Below are 16,300 nucleotides of genomic sequence, written 5' to 3'. Positions count from 1 at the left end.
ATGCTGAGTCAGGAGAATAGTGTCTATTGTTGGTAGACTGGGCCTGTCATCATTCACTTTGAACTGGACTGTGTGTTTACAGGCAGTAGGGCCTGCCATCATTCACTATGAACTGGACTGTGTGTTTACAGGCAGTAGGGCCTGCCATCATTCACTATGAACTGGACTGTGTGTTTACAGGCAGTAGGGCCTACCATCATTCACTATGAACTGGACTGTGTGTTTACAGGCAGTAGGGCCTGCCATCATTCACTATGAACTGGACTGTGTGTTTACAGGCAGTAGGGCCTGCCATCATTCACTATGAACTGGATTGTGTGTTTACAGGCAGTAGGGCCTGTCATCATTCACTATGAACTGGACTGTGTGTTTACAGGCAGTAACAACAGCGTGACTTCAGATCATTAGAACACATGTACCAAAAGACACAAAATACACCTGAATAGATTTCTGTAAATATTTAAAAACACAACGGGAGTCCTCTTACATTAGGGAACTTTACAGTCCTATTGATTAAACAACCATGAAAAGGCAGGCTCTCGCTCCCTCCGTTATACAAATCAACAACAACCAGATCAACAACTTATGCTAGCCAGAACAAGATGAACTCATATCTAACAAAGGAACATTAGGTAAACCCTCTCAAACTTTTCCAGCTAGTTGGCTGTCAAAATTGGACTGATAAACGATGGAGCTTACCCACCAATGCATGCTTGTCCCAACCCACGCTTTGACAACTGAAGGGGAACTTACCTGCCCTCACATTTGATCGATGCCAAATACATTTGATTGACAACTAAGGGTGCATTCATAATTGCCTCCAGTGTGTCAGAATGCGATCTGGGTCGTTTGTAAATTCAGAGCGTTTCGCTGTCTCAGTGTTCTGTTATGGAAGGTTGAGTCAACTACAACAATGTCTCAGTGTTCTATTATGGAAGGTTGAGTCAACTACAACAATGTCTCAGTGTTCTGTTATGGAAGGTTGAGTCAACTACAACAATGTCTCAGTGTTCTGTTATGGAAGGTTGTGTTCTATTATGGAAGGTCAACTACAACAATGTCTCAGTGTTCTGTTATGGAAGAAGTCTCAGTGTTCTATTATGGAAGGTTGAGTCAACTACAACAATGTCTCAGTGTTCTGTTATGGAAGGTTGAGTCAACTAAATCAAATCAAATCAAATCAAATTTATTTATATAGCCCTTCGTACATCAGCTGATATCTCAAAGTGCTGTACAGAAACCCAGCCTAAAACCCCAAACAGCAAGCAATGCAGGTGTAGAAGCACGGTGGCTAGGAAAAACTCCCTAGAAAGGCCAAAACCTAGGAAGAAACCTAGAGAGGAACCAGGCTATGTGGGGTGGCCAGTCCTCTTCTGGCTGTGCCGGGTGGAGATTATAACAGAACATGGCCAAGATGTTCAAATGTTCATAAATGACCAGCATGGTCGAATAATAATAAGGCAGAACAGTTGAAACTGGAGCAGCAGCACAGTCAGGTGGAAGTTGAAACTGGAGCAGCAGCATGGCCAGGTGGACTGGGGACAGCAAGGAGTCATCATGTCAGGTAGTCCTGGGGCATGGTCCTAGGGCTCAGGTCAGTTGAAACTGGAACAGCAGCATGGCCAGGTGGACTGGGGACAGCAAGGAGTCATCATGTCAGGTAGTCCTGGAGCTCAGGTCCTAGGGCTCAGGTCCTCCGAGAGAGAGAAAGAAAGAGAGAAGGAGAGAATTAGAGAACGCACACTTAGATTCACACAGGACACCGAATAGGACAGGAGAAGTACTCAGATATAACAAACTGACCCCAGCCCCCGACACATAAACTACTGCAGCATAAATACTGGAGGCTGAGACAGGAGGGGTCAGGAGACACTGTGGCCCCATCCGAGGTCACCCCCGGACAGGGCCAAACAGGAAGGATATAACCCCACCCACTTTGCCAAAGCACAGCCCCCACACCACTAGAGGATATCTTCAACCACCAACTTACCATCCTGAGACAAGGCTGAGTATAGCCCACAAAGATCTCCGCCACGGCACAACCCAAGGGGGACGCCAACCCAGACAGGATGACCACAACAGTGAATCAACCCACTCAGGTGACGCACCCCCTCCAGGGACGGCATGAGAGAGCCCCAGTAAGCCAGTGACCCAGCCCCTGTAATAGGGTTAGAGGCAGAGAATCCCAGTGGAAAGAGGGGAACCGGCCAGGCAGAGACAGCAAGGGCGGTTCGTTGCTCCAGAGCCTTTCCGTTCACCTTCCCACTCCTGGGCCAGACTACACTCAATCATATGACCCACTGAAGAGATGAGTCTTCAGTAAAGACTTAAAGGTTGAGACCGAGTTTGCGTCTCTGACATGGGTAGGCAGACCGTTCCATAAAAATGGAGCTCTATAGGAGAAAGCCCTGCCTCCAGCTGTTTGCTTAGAAATTCTAGGGACAATTAGGAGGCCTGCGTCTTGTGACCGTAGCGTACGTGTAGGTATGTACGGCAGGACCAAATCAGAGAGATAGGTAGGAGCAAGCCCATGTAATGCTTTGTAGGTTAGCAGTAAAACCTTGAAATCAGCCCTTGCTTTGACAGGAAGCCAGTGTAGAGAGGCTAGCACTGGAGTAATATGATCAAATTTTTGGTTCTAGTCAGGATTCTAGCAGCCGTATTTAGCACTAACTGAAGTTTATTTAGTGCTTTATCCGGGTAGCCGGAAAATAGAGCATTGCAGTAGTCTAACCTAGAAGTGACAAAAGCATGGATTAATTTTTCTGCATCATTTTTACTACAACAATGTCTCAGTGTTCTGTTATGGAAGGTTGAGTCAACTACAACAATGCCTCAGTGTTCTGTTATGGAAGGTGGAATGCCTCAGTGTTCTGTTATGGAACGTTGAGTCAACTACAACAATGTCTCAGTGTTCTGTTATGGAACGTTGAGTCAACTACAACAATGTCTTACTCTACGTCATGGATTTGTGGCTCAAATAGAACATATTTTTAAAACCCCTTTATGAAGTTGGTTTTGTAGCATGAACTGGGAATGTGATATTTTGACTGATAGTATGATTGTCTGTTTGTTTCATGTCTGCCAAGTAGTTAGAACACTTTCCCTTCCACTCTACATTATTACTGTAATGATGCTCTTATTACATTTGTGTTAACTGTTGTTACTTCTGTTGTCAATTCACTTGTTTCATATGTTGTTAATGTTGTTACCAATTTGAATAAAAGTATTTGATGTACAAATGTATTGTTTTTCTGACAGTTAGATTTCAGGAAGAATTTCCCTGAAATTTCCCTGTAAATGTACAGCATTGTACTGGCAACAGAGTTGGCAGCTTTTACAGTAAGGAAATATTATTGTAAAATACACTATAAACTGGGTGGTTGGAGCCCTGAACACTGATTTGATTAACCTGGTTTGAAAAACATATAACCTGGTTAGAACCAGTTTATAATAGCAATAACCTGGTTTGTGGTATACCTCTATATACCTGGTTAGAACCTCTTTATCAACCTGGTTAGAACCCTCTATATTCCACCTCCCCTTAGAACCTTATAACCTGGTTAGAACCTCTATAACCTGGTTAAGAACCTCTTTATGCTAACCTGGTTAGAACCTCTACCTGGGTAACCTGGTTAGAACCTCTTTATTAACCTGGTTAGAACCTCTATAACCTGGTTAGAACCTCTTTATTAACCTGGTTAGAACCTCTATAACCTGGTTAGAACCTCTTTATTAACCTGGTTAGAACCTCTATAACCTGGCTAAACCCTTTATTAACCTGGTTAGAACCTCTATAACCTGGTTAGAACCTCTTTATTAACCTGGTTAGAACCTCTATAACCTGGTTAGAACCTCTTTATTAACCTGGTTAGAACCTCTATAACCTGGTTAGAACCTCTTTATTAACCTGGTTAGAACCTCTATAACCTGGTTAGAACCTCTTTATTAACCTGGTTAGAACCTCTATAACCTGGTTAGAACCTCTTTATAACCTGGTTAGAACCACTTTATAACCTGGCTAGAACCTGGCTAGAACCTCTTTAGTACCTCTTTTAAGCTGGTTAGATCATCTTTATAACCTGGTTAGAACCTCTTTATAAGCTGGTTAGAACATTGCTAGAACCCGGTTAGAACCTTGCTAGAACCTGGTTAGAACCTCTTTTATAACCTGTTTAGATCCTCTTTATAACCTGGTTAGATCCTCTTTAGAACCGTGTTTGAACCTCTTTAGAACATTTTAGAAGCTGGCTAGAACCTCTTTATAACCTTGTTTGAACCTTTTTAGAACCTTTTAGAACCTGGCTAGAACCTCTTTAGAACCTGTCTAGAACCTGGATAGAACCTTTTTAGAAACTCTTTAGAACCTGGTTAGAACCTCTTTATAACCTTGTTTGAACCTCTTTGGAATCTTTTTAGAACCTTTTAGAACATTTTAGAACCTCTTTAGAACCCATTTAGAACCTGGCTAGAACCTCTTTAGAACCTTGTTAGAACCTGGTTAGAACCTCTATAGAACCGTGATGATGTGTGTTCTCCCCAGGAGGTGACGGGAAAAGTTTCGGTGAAAAGGACTTCCGGGCGGCCTGGAGAACGGGATCCTGCTCTGCGAGTGAGTCTGTGACCTCACTTCCGCCTTTGAAATCCCCACAATCCTCTGCTGTTCCACTGTCTCTCATTAAACACACACACACACACACACACACACACACACACACACACACACACACACATACATACTGAGTGTAGTGAAGTATTTGTCTGTGTGTCTCTTCCAGGTTACTGTGTTCCATCAGACCAGGTTTGGTCCAGAAAATCAACAGACTACCCTCGCCCATCGCTGGACTGGTCAGTACCACTAAATCAAATGGTTTAGAAACTCCTTTCTACATCAGCCGATGTCACAAAGTGCTGTACAGAAACCCAGCCTAAAACACCAAACAGCAAGCAATGCAGATGTAGAAGCACGGAGGCTAGGAAAAACTCCCTAGAAAGGCAGGGACCTAAGAACAAACCTAGAGAGGAACCAGGCTCTGAAGAGTGGCCAGTCTGCTGGTACTATACTAATGTTACCTAACCAATAACTAGGCTGTACTGGGTAGAGAGGAACCAGGCTCTGAAGAACCAGTCTGCTGGTACTATACTAATGTTACCTACCAATAACTAGGCTGTACTGGGTACCAGGCTACTGCACTGGAATACTGCACTAATACTGGTTAGACTACACTAATACTGTACTAATGCTGCACTAATACTGCTACTAATGCTGCACTAATACTGCACTAATGCTGCACTAATGCTGCACTAATACTGCACTAATAACTGCACTAATACTGTTAATACTGCACTAATACTGCACTAATACTGCACTACTACTGTACTAATACTGCACTAATGCTGCACTACTACTGCACTAATACTGTACTAATAACACTAATGCTTTACTAATACTGCACTAATGCTGACTAATACTGCACTAACCTGCACTAATACTAACCTACTGCACTAATACTGCACTAATACTAACAAATACTACACTGATACTGCACTAATATTGCACTAATATTGCACTAATACTGCACTAATACAATACAACACTAATACTACACTGGTACCACACCTCTTTACAACACTGCTACTACACTGAACCACACTAATACAACACTACTACTACACTAATACTACACTAATGCTACACTAATACTACACTAATACTACACCAATACTATACTACCACACTAATACTATGCTAATTAGAACTGCACTAAACTACACTAATGCTACACTAATACTACACTAATACTACACCAATACTGCACTAATACTACACTAATTTGCACTAATACTACACTAATAGTGTTGCCTATGCCCATTGCTGGACTGGTCAGTATTATACTACTATATTACTACAATACTACTGCTATGCTGCTACACTACTACTGCAATACTACTAATAAACTAAACTCTTTGGAATCTCTTTCCCTCTCTCCCTCCTCCCCCTCCCTCCTCCCTCCCCCTCCCTCCCCATTCCTCTCCCTCCTCCCCCCCCCCATTCCTCTTCCTCCCTCCCTCCTCCCCCCATTTCTCCTCCTCCCCCCCATTCCTCTCCCTCCTCCCTCCCTCCTCCCCCCATTCCTCTCCCTCCTCCCTCCCTCCTCCCCCCCCTCTCCCTCCTCCCCCCCTTCCTCTCCCTCCTCCCTCCCTCCTCCCCCCATTCCTCCCTCCTCCTCCCCCCCCCCCATCTCTCCCTCCTCCCTCCCTCCTCCCTTCCCCCTCTCTCCCTCCTCCCTCCCTCCTCCCTCCCCCTCCTCCCTCCCTCCTCCCCCATTCCTCTCCCTCCTCCCCCTCCCCCCCTCCTCCTCCCTCCCCCTCCCTCCCCATTCCTCTCCCTCCCCCCCCCTCCCCCTCCCCCTCCTCCCACCCTCCTCCCTCCCCCTCCTCCCTCCCTCCTCCCCCATTCCTCCCCCATTCCTACTGCTATACTGCTACACTACTACTCCAATACTACTTTGGTAAACTAAAATCTACTCTCTTTCCCTCTCCCATCCTGGACCCTCCCACTCCTCCCTCCCCCTCCCTCCCCATTCCTCTCCCCCTCCCCCATTCCTCTGTAGAAGCACGGAGGCTCCCTCCTCCCCCCTTCCTCTCCTCCTCCTCCCTCCTCCCCCCCATTCCTCTGAGGAACCTCCTCCCCCCCCCCCCCAGTCTCTCCCTCCTCCCCCCCTCCCCCTCTCTCCCTCCTCCTCCCTCCTCCCTCCCCCTCCTCCAGGCCTCTCCCCCCCAGTCCTCTCCCTCCTCCCCTAATCCTCCCTAATCCTCCCCATTCCTCTAATGCTCCCCCTCCCCCTCCTCCCTCCTCCTCCCCCAATACTGTACTAATGCTACACTAATACTGCTACTGCTAATAAACTAAACTAATACTCACTAATCTCTCCTACTCCTCCCCCTAATCCTCCCTCCCTCCCCCTCCTCCCCATACCTCTCCCTCCTCCCCCCCATTCCTCTCCTCCCTCCTCCCTCCCTCCTCCCCCCCCATTCCTCTCCCTCCTCCCTCCCTCCTCCCCCCATTCCTCTCCCTCCTCCCCCCCTCCCCCCTAATCCTCCCCTAATCCTGTACTAATGCTCCCCCTCCTCCCTCCCCCTCCCTCCCTCATTCCTCTCCCTATCCTCCCTCCCCCCCTCCCCCCCCTCCCCCTCTGCCTCTAATGCTCTATTCCTCCCCCTCCTCCCCCTAATCCCCCCTCCCCCCTCCTCCTAATTCCTGCACTCCCCATCCCTCCCCCCTCCCTCCCCCATTCCTGCCCCCTGCCTCCCTCCCCATTCCTCTCCTCCCTCCCTCCCCCTCCCTCCCCATTCCTCTCCCTCCCCCTCCCTCCCCATATCCTCCCTCCCCCTCCCCCTCCTCCCCATTCCTCTCCCTCCCCCCACCTCCCCATTCCTCTACCTCCCCCTCCCTCCCCCCCCTCCCTCCCCATTCCTCTCCCTCCTCCCTCCCCCTCCCTCCCCTCTACTACCTCCTCCTCCCCCTCCCTCCCCATTCCTCTCCCTCCTCCCTCCCCCTCCCCCTCCTCCCTAATCCCTCCCCCTCCCCCCCATTCCTCTCCCTCCCCCTCCCTCCTCCCTCCCCCCCTCTCCCTCCTCCCCCTCCCTCCCCTCCCTCCCCCTCCCTCCTCCATTCTCTACCCTCTACTGCAATCCCCTCCCCCTCCTCCCTCCTCCCTCCCCCTCCCTCCCCATTCCCCCCCCTCCCCCTCCTCCCTCCCCCTCCCCTCCCATTCCTCTCCCTCCCCTCCTCCCCCTCTCCCTCCTCCCTCCCCCTCTCTCCCCCCCTCCCTCCCCCTCCTCTCCCTCCCCCCTCTCCCTCCCCCCCCATCCCCCCATCCCTCCCCCTCCCCCTCCCTCCCCATTCCCCCCCCCCTCCCCCCCATTCCTCTCCCTCCTCCCCCCTCCCTCCCTCCCCCTCCCTCCCCCCTCCCCCCCCCCCTCCCCCTCCCTCCCCCTCCCCCCCATCCCCCCTCCCCCTCCCCCTCCCTCCCCATTCCTCTCCCTCCCCCCCCCCCCCTCCTCCCCCTCCCTCCCCCCTCCCCTCCCCCTCCCCCCCATCCCCCCTCCCCCTCTCCCCCTCCCTCCCCCCCCCCTCCCCCCCCCATTCCTCCCCCCCCTCCCTCCCCCTCCCTCCCCATTCCTCTCCCTCCCCCTCCCCCTCCTCCCCATTCCTCTCCCTCCCTCCCTCCCCCTCCCTCCCCATTCCTCTCCCTCCCCCTCCCTCCCCATTCCTCCCCCTCCCCCCCCTCCCCCCATTCCTCCCCCCCTCCCCCCTCCCCCATCCTCCCTCCCCCCCCCCTCCCCATCCTCTCCCCCTCCCTCCCCCTCCCCCCTCCCCCTCTCTCCCCATCCCTCCCCCCCTCCCCCCCATCCCCCCTCCTCCCTCCCCCTCCCCCTCCCTCCTCCCCTCCCTCCCCATTCCTCCCCCCCCCCCATCCTCCCCTCCCTCCCCCTCCCCCCTCCCTCCCCTCCCTCCCCCCCCTCCCTCCCTCCCCTCCCCCCCCCCTCCCCCTCCTCCCCCATTCCTCTCCCTCCCCCACCTCCCCATTCCTCTCCTCCTCCCCCCCCCCCTCCCTCCCCCTCCCTCCCTCCCCATCTCCTCCCCCCCCCCTCCCCTCCCCCTCCCCCCTCCCCCTCCCTCCCCATTCCTCTCCCTCCTCCCTCCCCCCCCCTCCCCTCCCCCTCCCCCCTCCCCCCCCTCCCCTCCTCCCTCCCCCTCCCTCCCCATCCCTCCCCTCCTCCCTCCATTCCCTCCCCCCCCCCCTCCCCCCCCTCCCCTCCCCCTCCCCTCCCCCTCCCCCTCCCCCTCCCCCTCCCCCTCCCTCCCCATTCCTCCCCCTCCCCCTCTCCCTCCCTCCCCCTCCCTCCCCATTCCTCTCCCTCCCCCCTCCCCTCTCCCCTCCTCCCTCCCCCCTCTCCCCCTCCCCCTCCCCCTCTCCCCCCCCCCTCCCCCTCCTCCCTCCCCCCCCCCATCCCTCCCCCCCCTCCCTCCCTCCCCCTCCCCCTCCCCCTCCCTCCCCATCCCTCCTCCCTCCTCCCCTCCCCCCTCCCCCCTCCCTCCCCCCCTCCCTCCCCCTCCCCTCCCCCCCCCCTCCCCCCCTCTCTCCCTCCCCCTCCCCCTCCCTCCCCATTCCTCTCCCTCCTCTCTCCCTCCCCCTCCCCCTCCCCTCCCCCTCCCTCCCCCCTCCCTCCCCCTCCCCCCTCCCCCTCCCCCTCCCCCTCCCTCCCCCATTCCTCTCCCTCCCTCCCCCCCTCCCCCCCTCCTCCCTCCCCCTCCCTCCCCATTCCTCTCCCCCTCCCCCCTCCTCCCTCCCCCCTCCCCATTCCTCTCCCCCTCCCCCCCTTCCTCCCTCCCTCCCCATTCCCCCCCCTCCCTCCTATCCCCTGAACCTCCCTCCCCATTCCCCCCCTCCCCCCTCCCCCCCCTCCCTCCCCCCCCTCCTCCCCCCATCCTCCCCCAGAAACCCTCTCCCCCTTCCTCTCCCTCCTCCCCCCCCTCCCCCCCTCCCCTCCCCCCCCCCTCCCTCCCCATTCCTCTCCCTCCCTCCCCCCCCCCTCCCCCTCCCCCTCCCTCCCCATTCCTCTCCCTACCCCCATCCCCAGGACAACCTGTCAGTGTTCCTCAGAGGCTGTGAGGAGTTGGGTCTGAAAGGTTCCCAGCTGTTTAATCCAGGAGACCTTCAGGACACCTCCATACAAGCCAACCTCAGGTTAGAGAGGCCTGAGACTGAAAACGTGTGTGCGTATATATAAATATACACAGTATATAACTAGGCCCCTATCAAGGCCTGAACTGTCCTCCAGAAATCCATCAGAAACCCTTCCTCTCCCTAGCAAGGCCTGAACTGTCCCTCAGAAACCCTTCCTCTCCCTATCAAGGCCTGAACTGTCCCTCAGAAACCCTCCTCTCCCTGTCAAGGCCTGAACTGTCCCTCAGAATCCCTCCTCTCCCTATCAAGGCCTGAACTGTCCTCCAGAAACCCTTCCTCTCACTATCAAGGCCTGAACTGTCCTCCAGAAACCCCTCCTCTCCCTATCAAGGCCTGAACTGTCCTCAGAAACCCTTCCTCCCTATCAAGGCCTGATCCCCAGAAACCCTCCTCTCCCTATCAAGGCCTGAACTGTCCTCCAGAAAACCCCTCAGAAACCCTTCCTCTCCCTATCAAGGCCTGAACTGTCCCTCAGAAACCCTTCCTCTCCCTATCAAGGCCTGAACTGTCCCTCAGTCCCCCCTCAGAAACCCTTCCTCTCCGTATCAAGGCCTGAACTGTCCCTCAGAAACCTTTCCTCTCCCTGTCAAGGCCTGAACTGTCCCTCAGAAACCCTTCCTCTCCCTATCAAGGCCTGAACTGTCCTCCAGAAATCCCTCCTCTCCCTAGCAAGGCCTGAACTGTCCCTCAGAAACCCCTCCTCTCCCTATCAAGGCCTGAACTGTCCTCCAGAAACCCCTCCTCTCCCTATCAAGGCCTGAACTGTCCTCCAGAAACCCTGTCCTCCAGAAAGGCCTGAACCCCCCTCAGAAACCCTTCCTCTCCCTATCAAGGCCTGAACTGTCCCTCAGAAACCCTCCTCTCCCTATCAAGGCCTGAACTGTCCTCAGAAACCCTCCTCTCCCTATCAAGGCCTGAACTGTCCTCCCCCCCTGTCAAGGCCCTGTCCTCCCTATCAGAAACCCTCCCCTCTCCCTATCAAGGCCTGAACTGTCCCTCAGAAACCCTCCTCTCCCTATCAAGGCCTGAACTGTCCTCCAGAAACCCCTCCTCTCCCTATCAAGGCCTGAACTGTCCTCCAGAAACCCCTCCTCTCCCTAGAAACCCCTCCTCTCCCTATCAAGGCCTGAACTGTCCTCCAGAAACCCTTCCTCTCCCTATCAAGGCCTGAACTGTCCTCCAGAAATCCCTGTCAGAAACCCTCCTCTCCCTATCAAGGCCTGAACTGTCCTCCAGAAACCCTCCTCTCCCTATCAAGGCCTATCCCTCAAGGCCTCTCCCTAAACTGTCCTCAGAAACCCTCCTCTCCCTATCAAGGCCTGAACTGTCCTCCAGAAACCCTCCTCTCCCTATCAAGGCCTGAACTGTCCTCCAGAAACCCTCCTCTCCCTATCAAGGCCTGAACTGTCCTCCAGAAACCCTCCTCTCCCTATCAAGGCCTGAACTGTCCTCCAGAAACCCTCCTCTCCCTATCAAGGCCTGAACTGTCCCTCAGAAACCCTTCCTCTCCCTATCAAGGCCTGAACTGTCCTCCAGAAACCCTCCTCTCCCTATCAAGGCCTGAACTGTCCTCCAGAAACCCTCCTCTCCCTATCAAGGCCTGAACTGTCCCTCCTCCTCTCCCTATCAAGGCCTGAACTGTCCTCCAGAAAGAAACCCTCCTCTCCCTATCAAGAAACCCTTCCTCTCCCTATCAAGGCCTGAACTGTCCTCCAGAAACCCTCCTCTCCCTATCAAGGCCTGAAACCTCCAGAAACCCTCCTCTCCCTATCAAGGCCTGAACTGTCCTCCAGAAACCCTCCTCTCCCTATCAAGGCCTGAACTGTCCTCCAGAAACCCTCCTCTCCCTATCAAGGCCTGAACTGTCCTCCAGAAACCCTCCTCTCCCTATCAAGGCCTGAACTGTCCCTCAGAAACCCTTCCTCTCCCTATCAAGGCCTGAACTGTCCTCCAGAAAAACCCCAGAAACCCTCCTCTCCCTATCAAGGCCTCTGAACTGTCCTCAGAAACCCTCCTCTCCCTATCAAGGCCTGAACTGTCCTCCAGAAACCCTCCCCTCTCAGAAACCCTCCTCCCTATCAAGGCCTGAACTGTCCTCCAGAAACCCTCCTCTCCCTATCAAGGCCTGAACTGTCCTCCAGAAACCCTTCCTCTCCCTATCAAGGCCTGAACTGTCCTCCAGAAACCCTCCTCCTCCCTATCAAGGCCTGAACTGTCCTCCAGAAACCCTCCCATCTCCCTATCAAGGCCTGAACTGTCCTCCAGAAACCCCTCCTCTCCCTAGAAAACCCCTCAGAAACCCTCCTCTCCCTATCAAGGCCTGAACTGTCCTCCAGAAACCCCCTCTCCCTATCAAGGCCTGAACTGTCCTCAGAAACCCTCCTCTCCTATCAAGGCCTGAACTGTCCTCCAGAAACCCTCCTCTCCCTATCAAGGCCTGAACTGTCCTCCAGAAACCCTCCTGAACTCCCTATCAAGGCCTGAACTGTCCTCCAGAAATCCCTCCTCTCCCTAGCAAGGCCTGAACTGTCCCTCAGAAACCCCTCCTCTCCCTATCAAGGCCTGAACTGTCCTCCAGAAACCCTCCTCTCCCTATCAAGGCCTGAACTGTCCTCAGAAACCCCTCCTCTCCCTATCAAGGCCTGAACTGTCCTCCAGAAACTGTCCCTCCCCTCCTCTCCCTATCAAGGCCTGAACTGTCCTCCAGAAACCCTCCTCTCCCTATCAAGGCCTGAACTGTCCTCCAGAAACCCTCCTCTCCCTATCAAGGCCTGAACTGTCCTCCAGAAACCCTCCTCTCCCTATCAAGGCCTGAACTGTCCCCAGAAACCCCTCCTCTCCCTATCCCTGAACTGTCCTCCAGAAACCCTCCTCTCCCTATCAAGGCCTGAACTGTCCTCCAGAAACCCTCCTCTCCCTATCAAGGCCTGAACTGTCCTCCAGAAACCCCTCCTCCTCCCCTATCAAGGCCTGAACTGTCCTCCAGAAACCCTCCTCTCCCTATCAAGGCCTGAACTGTCCTCCAGAAACCCTCCTCTCCCTATCAAGGCCTGAACTGTCCTCCAGAAACCCTCCTCTCCCTATCAAGGCCTGAACTGTCCTCAGAAACCCCTCCTCTCCCTATCAAGGCCTGAACTGTCCTCCAGAAACCCTCCTCTCCCTATCAAGGCCTGAACTGTCCTCCAGAAACCCCCTCTCCCTATCAAGGCCTGAACTGTCCTCCAGAAACCCTCCTCCCTATCAAGGCCTGAACTGTCCTCCAGAAACCCCCAGAAACCTCCCCCTATCAAGGCCTGAACTGTCCTCCAGAAACCCTCCTCTCCCTATCAAGGCCTGAACTGTCCTCCAGAAACCCTCCTCTCCCTATCCCCTGTCCTCCAGAAACCCTTCCTCCTCCCTATCAAGGCCTGGCCCTGATCAAGGCCTGAACTGTCCTCCAGAAACCCCCTCTCCCTATCAAGGCCTGAACTGTCCTCCAGAAAACCCTTCCTCTCCCTATCAAGGCCTGAACTGTCCTCCAGAAAACCCCCAGAAACCCTTCCTCTCCCTATCAAGGCCTGAACTGTCCTCCAGAAAACCCCCAGAAACCCTTAGTCTCCCTATCAAGGCCTGAACTGTCCTCCAGAAAACCCCCAGAAACCCTTCCTCTCCCTGTCAAGGCCTGAACTATCCCCCAGAAACCCTTCCTCTCCCTATCAAGGCCTGAACTATCCCCCAGAAACCCTTCCTCTCCCTATCAAGGCCTGAACTATCCTCCAGAAACCTCTCAGAAATCCTTCCTCTTTCTCCCTCCGTTGGTTTTCGTGTTCATCTATGTCCTAATTCTTGTTGTTGTCTTTGTTGGGTTGTAAGTCCTCCTATCCCATTCCTTCTGTTTGTTGCCTGGTGATTCAGCAGATGAGTCTTGCAAGAACCAAGTAGATCACTCGCTGTCTCTCCATACTATTTCCACAAAATAAAAGTATCTTCCAAATCCTCTAGATGGGAAGAACAAAACTAAACTGTTCACATCTACAGTGGGGAGAACAAGTATTTGATTCACTGCCGATTTGCAGGTTTTCCTACTTACAAAGCATGTAGAGGTCTGTAATTTTCATCATAGGTACACTTCAACTGTGAGAGACGGAATCTAAAACAAACATCCAGAAAATCACATTGTATGATTTTTAAGTAATTAATTTGCGTTTTATTGCATGACAAAAGTATTTGATCACCTACCAACCAGGAAGAATTCCGGCTCTCACAGACCTGTTAGTTTTTCTTTAAGAAGCACTCCTGTTCTCCACTCATTACCTGTATTAACTGCACCTGGGGAGGACAGCTAATGTCAGTCCCACCAAGCCTTCTCAGGAAGGCTACACTTCTCTGTTGAGATACAGACACCGTCTCTGTTGAGAGCTTTGGTCACATGAGCTGATTCCAGGGCAGCCTGAGCATTCAGCCAGTCGAAACATACAAGTCAACGTGATTCAAAGACATGGTGAAACCACATGGCTGTGGTCAACTCCAACCCGGCTTAACAGCCTTCGTCTCAAAGACATGGTGAAACCACGTGACTGTGGTCAACTCCAACCCAGCTTAACAGCCTTCGTCTCAAAGACATGGTGAAACCACGTGACTGTGGTCAACTCCAACCCAAGGCCTGAACTATCCCCCAGAAACCCTTCCTCTCCCTGTCAAGCTTAACAGCCTTCCGGTGAGGCACGGTGTCCGTTGTCCCTCAGTAGATAAGGCACTGTGTCCGTTGTCCCTCAGTAGATGAGGCACGGTATGCGTTGGCCCTCAGTAGGTGAGGCACGGTGTCCATTGGCCCTCAGTAGGTGAGGCAAGGTGTCCGTTGGCCCTCAGTAGGTGAGGCAGGGTGTACGTTGGCCCTCAGTAGGTGAGGCACGGTGTCCATTGGCCCTCAGTAGGTGAGGCAGGGTGTCCGTTGTCCCTCAGTAGGTGAGGCACGGTGTCCATTGGCCCTCAGTAGGTGAGGCAAGGTGTCCGTTGGCCCTCAGTAGATGAGGCAGGGTGTCCGGTGGCCCTCAGTAGGTGAGGCAGGGTATCCGTTGGCCCTCAGTAGGTGAGGCAAGGTGTCCGTTGGCCCTCAGTGGGTGAGGCACTGTGTCCGTTGGCCCTCAGTGGGTGAGGCACGGTGTCCGGTGGCCCTCAGTAGGTGAGGCACGGTGTCCGGTGGCCCTCAGTGGGTGAGGCACAGTGTCCGTTGTCCCTCAGTGGGTGAGGCACAGTGTCCGTTGTCCCTCAGTGGGTGAGGCACGGTGTCCATTGGCCCTCAGTAGGTGAGGCAGGGTGTCCGTTCAACCTCAGTAGGTGAGGCAGGGTGTCCGTTGGCCCTCAGTAGGTGAGGCAGGGTGTCCGTTGTCCCTCAGTAGGTGAGGCAGGGTGTCCGTTGGCCCTCAGTAGGTGAGGCACAGTGTCCGGTGGCCCTTAGTGGGTGAGGCAGGGTGTCCATTGGCCCTCAGTAGGTGAGGCAGGGTGTCCGTTGGCCCTCAGTAGGTGAGGCAGGGTGTCCGGCAGGGTGTCCGTCCCTCAGTAGGTGAGGCAGGGTGTCCGTTGGCCCTCAGTAGGTGGTGAGGGGTGAGGCAGGGTGTCCATTGGCCCTCAGTAGGTGAGGCAGGGTGTCCGTTCTCCCTCAGTAGGTGAGGCAGGGTGTCCGTTGTTGCCCTCAGTAGGTGAGGCAGGGTGTCCGTTGTCCCTCAGTAGGAGGCAGGGTGTCCGTTGGCCCTCAGTAGGTGAGGCAGGGTGTCCGTTGTCCCTCAGTAGGAGGCAGGGTGTCCGTTGGCCCTCAGTAGGTGAGGCACGGTGTCCGGTGGCCCTCAGTAGTGGGTGAGGCAGGGTGTCCGTTGGCCCTCAGTAGGTGATGCAGGGTGTCCGTTGGCCCTCAGTAGGTGAGGCAGGGTGTCCGCTGGCCCTCAGTAGATGAGGCAGGGTGTCCGTTGGCCCACAGTAGGTGAGGCAGGGTGTCCGCTGGCCCTCAGTAGATGAGGCAGGGTGTCCGTTGGCCCTCAGTAGGTGAGGCAGGGTGTCCGTTGGCCCTCAGTAGGTGAGGCAGGGTGTCCGCTGGCCCTCAGTAGATGAGGCAGGGTGTCCGTTGGCCCTCAGTAGGTGAGGCACGGTGTCCGTTCTCCTCAGTAGGAGGCAGGGTGTCCGTTGGCCCTCAGTAGAGGGCGCTAGCGTGCAAACTCCCCATACATTTGTTGTACCGAGTTGACAGACTGAAAGTGACCTCTCCTTTTCTCTTCAGGGACTCAGAATGCAGTAGAAAACTGAAGAATGTAAGTATTCAATTTAAGGGCTTTATTGGCATGGGAAACATATGTGAACAGGAAACATTACACATGGGAAACATATGTGAACAGGAAACATTACACATGGGAAACATATGTGAACAGGAAACATTACACATGGGAAACATATGTGAACAGGAAACATTACACATGGGAAACATATGTGAACAGGAAACATTACAAACACATGGGAAAACATATGTACACATGGGAAACATATGGAACAGGAAACATTACACATGGGAAACATAT

The 16,300-nt window shown here is 53.9% G+C and overlaps 1 pseudogene; it reads left to right on the top strand.

Annotated features, from left to right (window-relative positions):
* The first annotated feature begins 4,557 nt into the window (after positions 1–4,557).
* Positions 4,558–16,300, top strand: part of LOC121845179 — a 40,962-nt pseudogene continuing 29,219 nt past the window's right edge.

Source organism: Oncorhynchus tshawytscha, unplaced genomic scaffold (genome assembly GCF_018296145.1).
Source record: "Oncorhynchus tshawytscha isolate Ot180627B unplaced genomic scaffold, Otsh_v2.0 Un_contig_4047_pilon_pilon, whole genome shotgun sequence".
Lineage (NCBI taxonomy): Eukaryota > Metazoa > Chordata > Actinopteri > Salmoniformes > Salmonidae > Oncorhynchus > Oncorhynchus tshawytscha.
This window is presented reverse-complemented; position numbering and strand designations above follow the sequence as displayed.